The following is a 13585-nucleotide window of genomic DNA, read 5'->3' as shown; positions in this document are numbered from 1 at the left end:
ATAGATAGATAGATAGATAGATAGATAAACACGGCCTTAATTTATATTTTCCAGCTAGGTTTAATATGATTCACAGCAAACCTTTGCAACGTAAATGTATTTTATTACAATAAACCAGGTACAATAAACCAGGGAAAAGTAGCATTTCACAAACAGCAGTCAATTAGTAGTCATCTGATAGCAGGAACATTTTGTGCAATGAGCATCACTAATTCTGCTTAAACAGTTTTCTTCAGATGTCAAAGATTTTTGTATTATTATAGAATTTTATCTAAATGCAGCAGTTGTATCATAGTCGAAATGCAAAATAAATTTGTGCTAAGGCTGACCTTAACACAAAATAATTAGTAATTATCAACGTATTGTAAAGCAGATGATGATGTTATTTCCATAACTCTGCTAACATGCTGCAGTCTGGACTTCTTCAAAGAGATCTGTCCTCAGAATGACAACAATATGTAGCCACACAGACTCATTGTAAACCTCACACATTGCCCTTTATTCACTATGCCATCCTTAATAAATGCATTTGCCTCTACTGGGATACTACATCTCTCTGTGCTGCCCCCTCAATCTGCAATGCTTGTTGTCTGAATTTTGGCAGCATTGTCTGCAAAAGTACAAGGCTACATGGCACTGTGAATATTGCTAGATAATTCCTATATGGCACACTTGCTAGTCACCTGAATGTTCCATGGACTCACGGTTCAATTTGTTGCCTGGCAAGAAACCAATTACTGTGTGTCTCCTGGGAAATAATTAGTAATGGCCAAGAGAATTGTCCAGTTGTCTGCATCAATCCTGGTATGTCTTAAAGAGGAAATTCACCATTAGATAACATTTTAGTACATTATATTTCAACATATTATTCTCTCATGCAAAACTGTATGTGTGAGGTGGCATGTGGAGGTATAAATGTACCTCATTCAAGGTGATTTTCATTGAATTTTATCAGAATTGGCAATTTGGCATTTTAGTTGCCTTCACTTACCTACTACCTGCTGTGTCAGGCAGTTTCAATTTACAACAGGAAGTTGAATGGTTTGCTTCAGGCATTTCTCTGTTATCTATAATACACTGTAGAAAAATTGCAATTAGCCTGAATTAGCTTGTACAGTATAATGTATTACATATTTATTGTAAGATTTCGAGATCCGTAACAGACACTTTATTCACTTTAAAGAGATACTGATACCAGAAATTAAACTATTTTACATCTATCATAAAATTGCTTTTAAACGCCACTTATAACTTCGCCAAAAAGTATTTGCACAATGCTTTTACATTACACGTCTGATGTCCCATGTTCCTGTATGAGTGGGCTGCCATATTCGTGCAGCATTAGAAACTAAAACTGACAGGCTGAGATGGGACAGTCAGGTTGGCAAAACAGTCAGGTTTAGAAATATCAGCTAAGAACTTACAAAAACAAACCTCTCATGACAAGTACATTAGAGGACATTATAGACAAATGGAAGGGTACCTTTTTACCCATAAAGTGGATCACCATACCAGAGGCCAACCCTTTAGACTAGAAGAAAAGAACTTTCATTTGAAGCAACGTAGGGGGTTCTTCACAGTCAGGACAGTGAGGTTGTGGAATGCACTGCGGGTGATGTTGTGATGGCTGATTCAGTTAATGCCTTTAAGAATGGCTTGGATGATTTTTTGGACAGACATAATATCAAAGGCTATTGTGATACTAAACTCTATAGTTAGTATAGGTATGGGTATATATAATTTATGTGAAAGTAGGGAGGGGTGTGTGTATGGATGCTGGGTTTTCATTTGGAGAGGTTGAACTTGATGGACTTTGTCTTTTTTCAACCCTATTTAACTATGTAACTATGACCTATAGGTAACTTTTAAAGTACATTCATATTTTAAAATGTACTTTTTTAGCGTCAGTATCACTATAAGGCAGTTTATTTACACACAGGGGTGACCACCTCAGCATACAAACTGTAAATCATAAAAATAAACCTGCCCACTGGGAGCTACCTACACACATTTGATGAGTTCCCTCACTAAACTGAGCCCCTTGTGAACTACCAGTAGGAAAACCAATGTTTTCTGGTCATTCCTGTACTCACGATTCTTCTTGCTCAGCCTCCTGGCATTCCTCAGTTTTACAGACAGACAGACTCTATGTCACAGGCTCCCCCTGCTCCTTGCAGTTGCAGGCAGCACCCCTGGTCCCTTTGGGAGTTTTAACACAGGCAGGTAACCCTACTGCTGTGCGCTGCTCAGAGAGACCTTCCCGGCAGTTTCACTACTTTTCCACAGGACAACCTTCCTATGGAAAGTGAGCTCCAATATGCAAGCTGGACTTACAGAATGGAGTGTTCCTTCCAAAATACTCCAGCTTCCAGGACCTGACAGCTAACATTTATTTTTTTATATATATACACCATACTATATAACATGGAGCAAATCTGCCTGTAAGAATGGGCTAAAATGACATATAGATGTTAAGTTCAGCTGCAAATGTAGTGTAGGGCATCAATCCATATTCAAAAAGCACATTGCAATTGTTTATATATATGTTATCACCAGTAAGAAAGGAACTCAAGGTTCCTTTTTTTAATTACCCTTAACCCAAACCCCTACCTAGCATTACTTCCAGCTCCAGAAACTTCAACCAGGCATAACTTGAGCAACATTTAAAAATTAAAGTGTTGGTAATGCAAATATCATGTAATGTTGCCATGCACTGGTAAAAACTGATGTGTTTGCTTCAGAAACACTACTATAGTTCCTATAAACAACCTGCTGTGTAGCAATGACAGAAACTTGAAAAAAGGGCTATATGGCACAGGTTATATAGATAACAGATAACACCATTATGTACTACAGAGCTTATGTGCTATCTGCTGTTTAACCTGAGTCTTTTCTCTATTGAATGGTTGCCCTGATTGCTACAGAGCAGCTTATTTAAATAAGTAATAGAAGTGTTTCTGATGTTTGAGATGTATGTTTAGGCGGTGGCTTTTATGGAACAAATAGTACTCCAGGGTGTTAGCAGGTACTTTCACACTAAGATTATTACAAGTGACAGATATTGAGAAATGCAACATTGCTTCTCTTCTACCATTTACTCATAGAAAAGAAATTTGTATTGATGCCTGTTGCGCTAACAACGTCAACGAAAGAGAACACAATCTGCTAACAGTTACTTTAACCCCTCAGCAGCAATCAGAGAGATATATTATTCAGAGGCCTCAACTCAGAACAAAGATTGCACTTACAACAGTAGCCATTTTATTAAAGGGCAAGTAACACAAAAATGTTAAAATTCACAAATGTGTGCATGAATAATGCCACTTCTTCACTTTCAGATATGTGTAAAATACCTTTACAATAATGTCATAGATTTTTAGGTCAAATTCATAAATATTTATTATCTATGAATATCTAAATGTTGATTAAAAAAAAAAAACCAGAATGGTTTATGTATACGGCAGGTCAAAATTCAAATTCAAATTGGTAGGCTATTGTAATACTAAACTATAGTTAGTATAGATATGGGTTTCTATAATGGGTATATATAATTTATGTGATGGAGGGGTATGGATGCTGGGTTTTCATTTGGAGGGGTTGAACTTGATGTACTTTGTCTTTTTTTAACCCAATTTAACAATGTAACTACTGTAACTATGTAACTGCAAATTGTCCTGAATTGTTTTAATAAGAAAGTGTATTAGCTTTATGGTAAAACTGCATTATACTTTTGCATTTAATACACCCCTTTCTTTGTATATCTCCAACTTTCCCTCAATCATACATTGCTCTGTACCATTTAACATAACTCTCCAACTTTCAAATTTTTATGTACCTCCCACCTGCCTGTCCCATCATCCCTTTTGTGGCAGGAGGAAGCAACTCAGTCCTGTTAACACCTTGCTATACATTTGAATTCTTCCAGCAATATGCTACTAATGCTTAATGTTTTTTTGTTTGATAATATAACATATACATACTCCATTTCAAAGGACATAGCCAGTGAGAGCCAGGAGGTCTCTGAAGCCTTAAAATGTAAGATACTGATTATTGATACATTTTGATACTATAATAATATATTCTGTAGCATTTACAGGAGCATCAATTTAATTGAAATCTTTCTTGCTAATTTTCTTCATCGAGTGAATTCTGATTGTGTTTGAAGGTTCATAAGTACATCCTTCATCATCTTTTAAACTCCCATTGGTCTAATTTTCCAACTCCCTTAGCAATGGTGCTGCTTATTTGCCTTCTCCATCTGTTATATCATTGATACAAGAAACAAATAATTCACAAGACCTAACAACAAGCCCAGTAGTTCTCAATGAAGAAAGCACTACAAAATGTTTTTCTAAATTGTTTCAGTGTAAATATGCACATTAGCTTTATGTTACTCATGCATTATGTTTGTGTTAAACAAGCTGAGTTGTATGATTTGCATCATTAGCAGGGATGTCCATAACATGCCACGGCAGATAGGAGTATACTGTCAACTTTAATGCTGTACTTAGTACAACATGTTTTAGCTAGGAACCTACTTCATTAAGCACAATTTACCAAATAAAGCAACTACAGGTACATAAAACAAAATTTTACACAAACCTGTTACCAGGCATAAATTGATAATGAATAATGAACACAATGAATAGAGAGAGTTACATATTATGCACAACAAAAATATAAGTAAGAGATCCATAAGAGAGAGAGAGAGAGAGAGAGAGAGAGAGAGAGAGAGAGAGAGAGAGAGAGAGATTAAATCAACATTGTGACAGGTTCTTTAAAATCACACTTTATTAGGACAATTTAAAGATGTTTGCACCTGATGCATTCCAAATATACTACTACTTAAACCCCAGAACCGCGCGCACACACACGCACACACATACAAAGCACCTATATATGTGTTTACTCAACAGGAACCAGTATATATTTCCTTTATTTTCTTTCTACAGGCAAAAGGTAGTAGTTTCCGCGGTTTTTTTGATGATCATGTGATTGCCACTGCCATTAATTAATGAATTCCAGAGTAAATTAAAAGGCAGAGCAAACAGTTAAACATAAAAAAAATAGAAAAATGCAATACATTTTTGTTTGTGACTTATAATTAATTATCATATGATATAAATCAACAAGTTGTTTGACTTTGCTATATCACCTTCTGCTGTTACGTCATACTTGTGTGTTGTTACGTCATACTTGTGTGTCTATACCACATGCCCCCCTTTTTTTCTAAATCAAAAAGTATTAGTAAGAGAGGAAGTAGGCATCAGGCTTATGTACATATACAGTGCCTAATTACCAGACTTATGTCAAAGCCATTATATCACCACAAGGGTTAGGAACATGTACAAAATAATAAAAGCCTACTCCATTTAAATATGTGTCATATATAAACAGTTCCATAATTGAACACAGCACTTTCAAGAGACAAGTATCACACAGGGTTCAATATGATTATATATAGGTGCACTTTCAAGAGACAAGTATCACACAGGGTTCAATATGATTACATATAGGTGCAATGTTAAAGTAAACAAAATTGAATCACTCTCCTTACACTTGAATTGCACAATAACCCTGTATATGATGTTAGGAGCTCTAACTGTTACTGTAGTTACCTGTAAGCTATTCAGTGCTGTGATTCTATTTCTCACCTGAAGTTCCAATATGTGAAAGAGAGTCTCCACTTTAAATAACCTGTACGTTTGTGGAGCAGTTTGCTGTACAGTGTAAGAATGTGATTTTGTTGCCTGGTGCTGAGCCAAACTGTTAATGCCATTTAGTCAGTAGTCTCCATGTGTGTTATTCTCTGAAAGTGCCAAAGCCCTAGCCCATATTATTTATATAAACAAACACCATTATCAGTTGGAGCGCATGACGGAAATTTCAAGGGCGCAACAATCAGATGACTCATTAGACTGATGTAACCAACATTAGTCTTCTTATTATCTACTCAAAACGCCAGTGAGTTTATTAGCATCAAATCTGCCATCCAGGTACATGGTATCTGGGAGATACACAAGCATTACAATTGAATTTGTGGCTTGTGGGGAATTGCCTTCAAGACATAAAAAACATTATAATTGTCTAATATGAAGCACAGTCATAAACCCTGTGTAAAAGCAGAGCAATTTATCATTCACATGTCTCAAACCCATAATACAGAGCCTTGTTTCCATGTTTCCCATACCTGCATCCTACTGGATGCTACAGAAACTACATATACAATTGGCTGCTAATATTTCCACCTTAACATAAAACTATTTATTATGTGGATGTTATAGTTAATAAATGCCATCATTTTTAATAGATCAATCCCAGCAACAGGTCTGCCATGAAATGAATGAGACAGGTGCACAGCTTCTGGGGTTTCGTGTTGCACATCATAGCAGTAAATCATTCCCACTATCAGATACTTAATGACAATGTGTATTTTCTGTAGAAAAATGAACAATCTCTTTACCTTAGATCAAATTCAGTTTCAAAAGTAGTACCCGGGTGAACAAAGATGAAACGAGCAATGTCTCTGCACAAAGAACAATCGCTCAGTGGATTGCTCAGGTGCAGAAGAGAAAACAGCGCAAAGGCAATATCCCATGCTTTCCATTTACCGACACATCCATTCTCTTACAGATTGAGCCCGTGTCACTCTAGGGACATGAACAGCATGAAAAGCAGCAGCCGCAATCTAACTTGCTTCCTCTGCTATTTATTTTCCATCTGTTGCCACATCATTATGTTCCAACAGTATGTTCCAACGCATCATTCCACAGGATCTCTATGGCTGTATTGCCCCACACGCTGCCCCATTTGTTTAGTGCCCGAGTGTCACTTACCAAGAAGATGATCAATGAAAGCCGCTCTATGCCCTCTTCACGCAGAGACAAGCAGCACAAGGCTCGGCATTTATAATCCAGATCCCCTGCACTGTGCCGGGGAACCCATCTTGGCAGCAAGGATAGCACGCAAAGGAGATGAACTGACCCAGCAACAGCAGCTCTCCCCTTCTCTGTCTCTTGAGATCCTCGCACAGCTGCTCTCCACAGTCATTCAGCACATTCACCTTTACTTTCACCCAACTGCCTTTATTATGTGACTTGAATCCACACGTCCCCCCAGGACGAACTGAAGGTTGCTATGCCCCCGTGTGGGCGCTGGAAGTACACGCAGTGCATCCATGCATAGGTTATACCGAGCCTGAATCGAGGCAGCTCTGGTGGTGTTACTTGTTACAGGATATCATTTTACTGAAACCATTGTCTGCTTCTTTTCAAGCTTTGTTTAACCACACCACACATGCAAATAACATTACGTAAAATAGCAAATATGTAGGACTTTTATAACAAACTGAGTTTTTGCGTAATGACGCTGGAAGGCAATATCTGATAGGACATGATGGTCTACGAAAATAGCAAAATAAAAATATTCCAATTACTTTATACTAATGTAGGCATTCCTATGTAACTTTTGCGTTCTATAGAGTATGAAGTTGATGTTATGTGAATGTATTATTGGCACTCATTTGTTGAAACAATTTTGACGCCATTTGTCAGGAGTTCCTGAGAAGTCAAGGAATAATACACTCCCCCTCACACTGTAAACACACACATGTGCCTATTTAGTATGTTCTTTTAAAAAAAAAACGATGAAAAAATTCAACACACATTGCCAGGCTTTGCTGTGTGAAAAACAGCATACCTATCAAGTTTTGTACCAATTTTCAGTGACCGTGTACCTCTGCGAACAAAGCCAGTGTAGCAGCTGCTTGAAAATGCTTTTGGAAAAGACGATGATGATGATCCATCATGGCTTTACATGGTTTTCCATCAAGCGGCTTACTTACAGTTTGAATTTCCCCTATTTAATTTAATGGATTATGTGAGGCCTGAAACAGCATTCAGATGGTGTACAAACCTTGATGAATTTTCTGTTTATTTTACACAGCTTTTTACACCATTTTTTGGCAAGATTGCACAGCATAATTAATAGGCCCCATAGTCAGTCACATGGCGCAAGTATGGTGCACCATGCTCTCTGCACTAGAAAAGCCGGATTTCCAGTTTAAAAACGTAGGTTCTTGAAGTTACTAGGAGCGTAAAAAAGGGGCAACCAGATGGGCGCTGCTGACTGAGACGAGTGCCTCAACTCGCCTCATTGGTGGAGTGACCCTGGCTCACCCGCTTGGCCGGGGATTTCTTAAAGCGATAGAGGAAGCAGCCCCCACTGTCTGGCCCCCCCCAGCAAGCAAGGTCTGCTTCATCTATATTTACACAACTGCCCATAGTGTATATTACAATTTGCTGTACATTATTGTATAATGCACACTAATTAAAATAAAATACACAGCTACAAATTTGCATTCCAGTTGCCACTGGAACCATGCAAAAAAATCCGAAAAGAAAAAAATTATATATATTGGTAAAATAATGGTAGGCAAAGCCAATGCAAATCATATTCAATTTATCTTTAGAGAGCAAAAAATGTAATCTGAGGTGACAGCACAGAAGCCAGCAGCTCTTCATTAAACAGCAACTTCCATCAGTGTCAGTTTTAATCTCTTTATTTTTACCCTTGATGTCTGATACACTGAAAATGTAGTAATGTATTTATGTCAATAACGGAAATATTATTCATAAAGAGTGTTAATTGTTCCTAAAGATTATAGCGGTCATTAACCACACTTGCATCCTTCAGAATGCTGCACTCTGAAAAATTTGGCACAGAGACCACCACCAGCAGGTGCAGGCCAAGCCTGTCCTTACCTATTGATCTATTACACCTTCTATATTACGAATAAAACCTTTTGATTATATCTCCACTTACAAAAATATTGTCATGAGTGAGGGATTTGATGTCTCTATGTCAAAGTCAATAATGAGGGCTCATTGAGCTTGCAGTCTAATTTCATGTATGGGGACAGAGACAATATTTAGTATTAATATAAGTGCATGTTATAAAAGGCTGCAACAGTGCCAGGCTAAGTGCTTTGACAATTGGGGGGGGGGTTCTTAATACCAGGGACCAGCGAGGGGACATGGGCCCAGACTAGGGAAGAGCCACCATTCACGTCAAAGTAAACCCCATATGGTGGCCCCTAGCGATTTACCTCTGGTCATATATTCGAAGCCTGGCACCTCCCTGCATGGTAGAATTTTTTGGGATAACTGTCTCCTGACCTAGTCATTGGTTTCATTAACAGGGCTTAGTCCTCCCCCACCATTAGCTTTTAGAAGAGAGAAATTGCCAAGACCATAACATTGGTTCCACAGGCTTAATCAGGCCTGGATTTGTGGAAAAGCCACCAAGGCACAGGCCTAGGGCAGCAGGATTTTAAGGGAGTGGCTTACTACCCAACCACACCCACATTGCTTCAGAAACACTGGGGATGCACATGAGATATGATAGTTTTTAAAATATCCTTTGCGCCAATCCCCATTGCTCTGGTCACAATCAACAAATTTAATAATCATAACTTTTTAACTAAAATCCCTGTTTTTGTAAATACATGATCAATCAACACATTGATCAATCCCCCCTCTTTTTGGTATGGTTTTTGTAGTGGTCAGATCAGTAGCACTTCCATTGTATTTACAGTAGAACCCCCATTTTCCATCTTTCAGGGGACCAGAAAAAATGGTGTCCAAGAAAATGTAAAATCAGGGAAATGTATTATACATAATATATAGGTGGGACCACAAAACAACAATATAAAATGAAGGGAAACTTAAAATCAGGGGATGTAAAATGGGGGTTCTACTGTATATATTTTTAGCCTTGGAGTGTTCCCATAACCCCCTTTTTTCCAGACTATGGATAAGCAACATGCCTCTTCTGCCTACCCCTAGTTTCTGCCCTGGGCTGCAGTGCACCTGTGAGCAGGTGCTTTATGACGGTTTGATGTTGTTGACTTCTGATTTAAAATTCATGCTATGCAAATACTGTTATCCCTTGCATCAGCATTTGCATGACTTGAACAAGGAATATATCATCAAAAAAACAAACAAACAGTAGATTGCAGAAGTCAAAATTTGAGAGGATGGATATGAATCAACCATGACTTCCAGCCACTTGGCATAAGGAACATAATTATTGATTGGGGTTGTTTACATAGAGAGAACTTGTTCATAGCAGAAACAGAAACACTAATGAACCACTAAGATAAATACTAAAATCATAGGGGGGGTTTACATGGGAATTGAATATTGGGGGAATGCAGTAAACAATGTTAGGAAAAGGATTGTGGAGCACACATGAAAATGGACCAATATTATTGTATTTTCACCTGTGTGTCCTCCATAAGATCCGCAAAACTGTGGTAACATTTAGTCCATTTTTCTCTGTGTATTGCCTTCCCTCAACCACTGATGCCCAAAGTATGAGGAAGTATAGGAAGAGAGCTGCGTGTCGGCGCATTCGCAGTTGGTGCAATCTGCTGGTCCTGAGTATGCGGTGAAAGCAATGGAAATTGCAAAAGCGCCAGAAGAAGATCCGAAGAAAGGATTTCGCCCATGAACTCTTATGCCCTGAATCTGCAATGATGGCTAAGTAAAGAGTTAGGGGTGTTGACACAGGGTAACACCTAGGCTGGGGGGAGCAGGGAGGGGGGTCTATGTAGGGGACTATTTAGGGTAGGGGGGAAGGGGATTTTAATAAAAAGGGGTTGGTTCTCCTATAAGTGTGTTTTCCTGGTTAAAAATTCCATTGTTCCTCTTTAGGGCAGTGGTCGTAAAAGGTTTTCAGTTCAAGGCCTTCCTGAATGTGCCCCTTCAAGTTGCAGAATTTGGTTGGGGACTCCCTTTGCTCATGATGAAATAAGTACTAGAAATAGGAAGATAGTGTGTCAGTCATTCAGTCATAGTTTCAAAAATATCCAGAACAGCTAATACATATTCAATCCAAATCTCATCCTAACTAACCTTCAAGCTGGGCAAGTGTAACTAGATGAGCAAATGGCCATTCTTCCCAACTCTCACCCTAAGTGGTCTTCAGACTGACCCTATGTCCCTGGACAAACCTAACCAGTATCTATGCATAATTTTGGTTGGATTGTCATTCATCATCATCATCATCATTTATTTATATAGCGCTGACAAGAAACGCAGTGCTTTACCATAGTTATTACAAACAGGGAACTAATGGAGGATAACAAACAAGGGTTACAGAGTACAATAGGATTAGAGGGTCCTACAAATTAGAGTTTAAGAAATATAGGTTACATTAGGATTTTAGAAACAATTTTTTGATTTTTGATACAGCAATGATTGAATAATTAAGGGACATTTAATAAGCTTCTTTAAAAAAGTGGGTATTTAAGGAGCGCTTGAAAGTTTGGAAAGAAGGAGAAAGTCTGACAGCTCGAGGCAGAGCGTTCCAGAGAAAAGCAGAAGCCCGAGAGAAGTCTTGTAGATGAGAATGGGCAGAAGTGATGAGAAGAGAAGCAAGGCGAAGATCAGAAGCAGATTGAAGGTTGAGTGAAAGAGTGTATTTAGAGATCAGAGATAAAATACAGGGAGGGGCTCCATTATTAAGGACCTTGAATGTGAGCGTTAGTAATTTGAATTGGATTCTAGAGGAGATTGGGAACCAGTGAAGGAACATGCATATGGGAGCAGCTGATGTTGAGTGTTGAGATAGATAAATGAGTCTAGCAGCAGCATTTAGCACAGATTGGAGTTGTGAAATGTGACTTGTTGGAATACCTGCGAGGAGTAGGCTGCAGTAACGAAGGTGGGAGATGATGAGAGACTGAATCAGTGTTTCAGTTGATTCTGAACTGAGATATGGTCATATGCGGGCAATGTTGCGAAGTTGAATACAACAAAATTTTGTAAGTGTTTGATGTGTGGTGAAAAAGACAGATGCGAGTCTAGGATAACTCCTAGACCATGTGCCTGTGTGGTGGAATGAAAGGTGGTGTTGTTTACTATGAGTGATATCTGAGGGACAGGGGAAGATCTTAGAGGAAATATAATGAGTTCTGTTTTTGAAAGGTTCAGTTTCAGGTGGCGCTGTGACATCCAGGAGGAGACAACAGAGAGACAGTCTCTAACTTGGGAAAGGACAGAATTAGAAAGATCAGGAGTAGACAAGTAGAGTTGGGTGTCATCAGCATAAAGGTGATACTGATACAAGTCCAAACGTCTGAATACGTTTTTCTAGCGAAGTTGTATAGAGCGAGAACAGCAGAGGGCCTAGAACAGAACCTTAAGGAACTCCAACAGAGAGAGGGAACGTAGTAGAAGTAGAGTTAGAGAAGGCAAATTTAAAGGAACTGTCAGACAGATAAGATGTAAACCATGAAAGAGCAGTGTCACGAATGCCAGCTGAGTAAAGAATGTCTAGGAGGAGTGTGTGGTCAACTGTGGCAAAGGCTGCAGAGAGATCTAGAAGGATTAGTATGGAATAAGCACCTTTAGACTTTGCCAGTAAGAGATCCTTGGTTAATTTGGTAAGCGCAGTTTCAGTTGAGTATGTTGGGCCGAAGCGGATTGCAGGGGGTCGAGAAGGGAGTTGTGAGTGAGATGCTGGATCAGGCGTTTGTAAACAAGCCTTTCTAGTAATTTGGATGCAAATGGAAGAAGGGAAACCGGACGATAGTTAGCGGGAGAGCTGGGATCAAGGAAAGGTTTTTTGAGGATAGTAGTGATTAGTGGAGAGTGAAAGGTTGAATAGGTGGGTAAGTGCAGGAGATAGTGTATCAGAAATTGGATAGAGGAGGCGAGAGGGTATGGGGTCAAGGGAGCAGGTTGTAGGTTTTGAGTAGGCTAGAAGTTTGCTAACTTCATCTAGTGTTGCTGGGGTGAAGGAGTGCAAAGTGAATGTGAGTGGACTGCACGTTAGTCTTGGATTGCTGTCAGACAGTATGCTCAGGTTAATGAGATCGATTTTTTCATTAAAGAAATGAAAAAGGCAGATAAAAATGTAATCTTCCAATGCACTATGTCAGCCATGCTAGTAGAATGGCAGATAAGGAAATGAATGGGAGCCACAACTCCTGCTTGTTTTGAACAATTGGAAAGCGCTTCACAAATATTAAAGGGGAACTAAAGTCTAAAATATAATAATGCTAGAAATGCTGTATTTTGTATACTAAACATAAACTTACTGCACCAGAAGCCTAATTAACCCTTTAAGTGCCACCGAATGTAGAATCTACATTCTGTGGAAAAGTAACTGCCACAGAACATAGATTATAAATTCTGAAGCATTAAAGGGTTTGGGAATGGATGAGCGGATTTTAAAGCCCCACACTTTGCTCCTTCTTGTTCCCCAGCCCCTAGGCAACGAGCCTAGGTGGGGAACGAGTGGCCTCTGAGTTGCGATCGCCCAGGGGCCACAAAGGCAGCAGCAGACAATGGAAGTGTTCTGCTACTGGGTGCACTTCTTGGATCACAAGCTCTGCCCACTTACCAGGGCTTGCGAAGAAAACTGTGCCATCTCTTCCTCTGCCCTCCTGAACGATCATGAGCCTGCTACCTCCAGGTTACTGCCCCCCCAAATACACACTTATTTTAGCAATACACACTTACATTCACACTTACAGACACACATACAATTTTGGGGGATCACACACATTCTCAGCACT

The 13585-nt window shown here is 39.1% G+C and overlaps 1 protein-coding gene across 2 annotated transcripts in view; it reads right to left on the bottom strand.

Annotated features, from left to right (window-relative positions):
* pkib.L (protein kinase (cAMP-dependent, catalytic) inhibitor beta L homeolog) overlaps positions 1 to 7128 on the bottom strand; it is an 82239-nt gene extending 75111 nt beyond the window's left edge. Inside the window, exon 1 of one of the 2 annotated variants that reach the window (XM_018263212.2) lies at positions 6837 to 7128. The gene's annotated coding sequence lies outside the window, so the exon portion shown is untranslated. Of the gene's footprint in view, positions 1 to 6463; positions 6609 to 6836 lie in introns of those variants that run through there. The other variant, XM_041562850.1, reaches the window with a different exon arrangement.
* Between the last annotated feature and the right edge of the window lie 6457 nt (positions 7129 to 13585).

This window comes from Xenopus laevis, chromosome 5L (genome assembly GCF_017654675.1).
Source record: "Xenopus laevis strain J_2021 chromosome 5L, Xenopus_laevis_v10.1, whole genome shotgun sequence".
Lineage (NCBI taxonomy): Eukaryota > Metazoa > Chordata > Amphibia > Anura > Pipidae > Xenopus > Xenopus laevis.
Note: the sequence above shows the minus strand (reverse complement) of the source record. Positions and strands in the feature narration are given on the sequence as shown.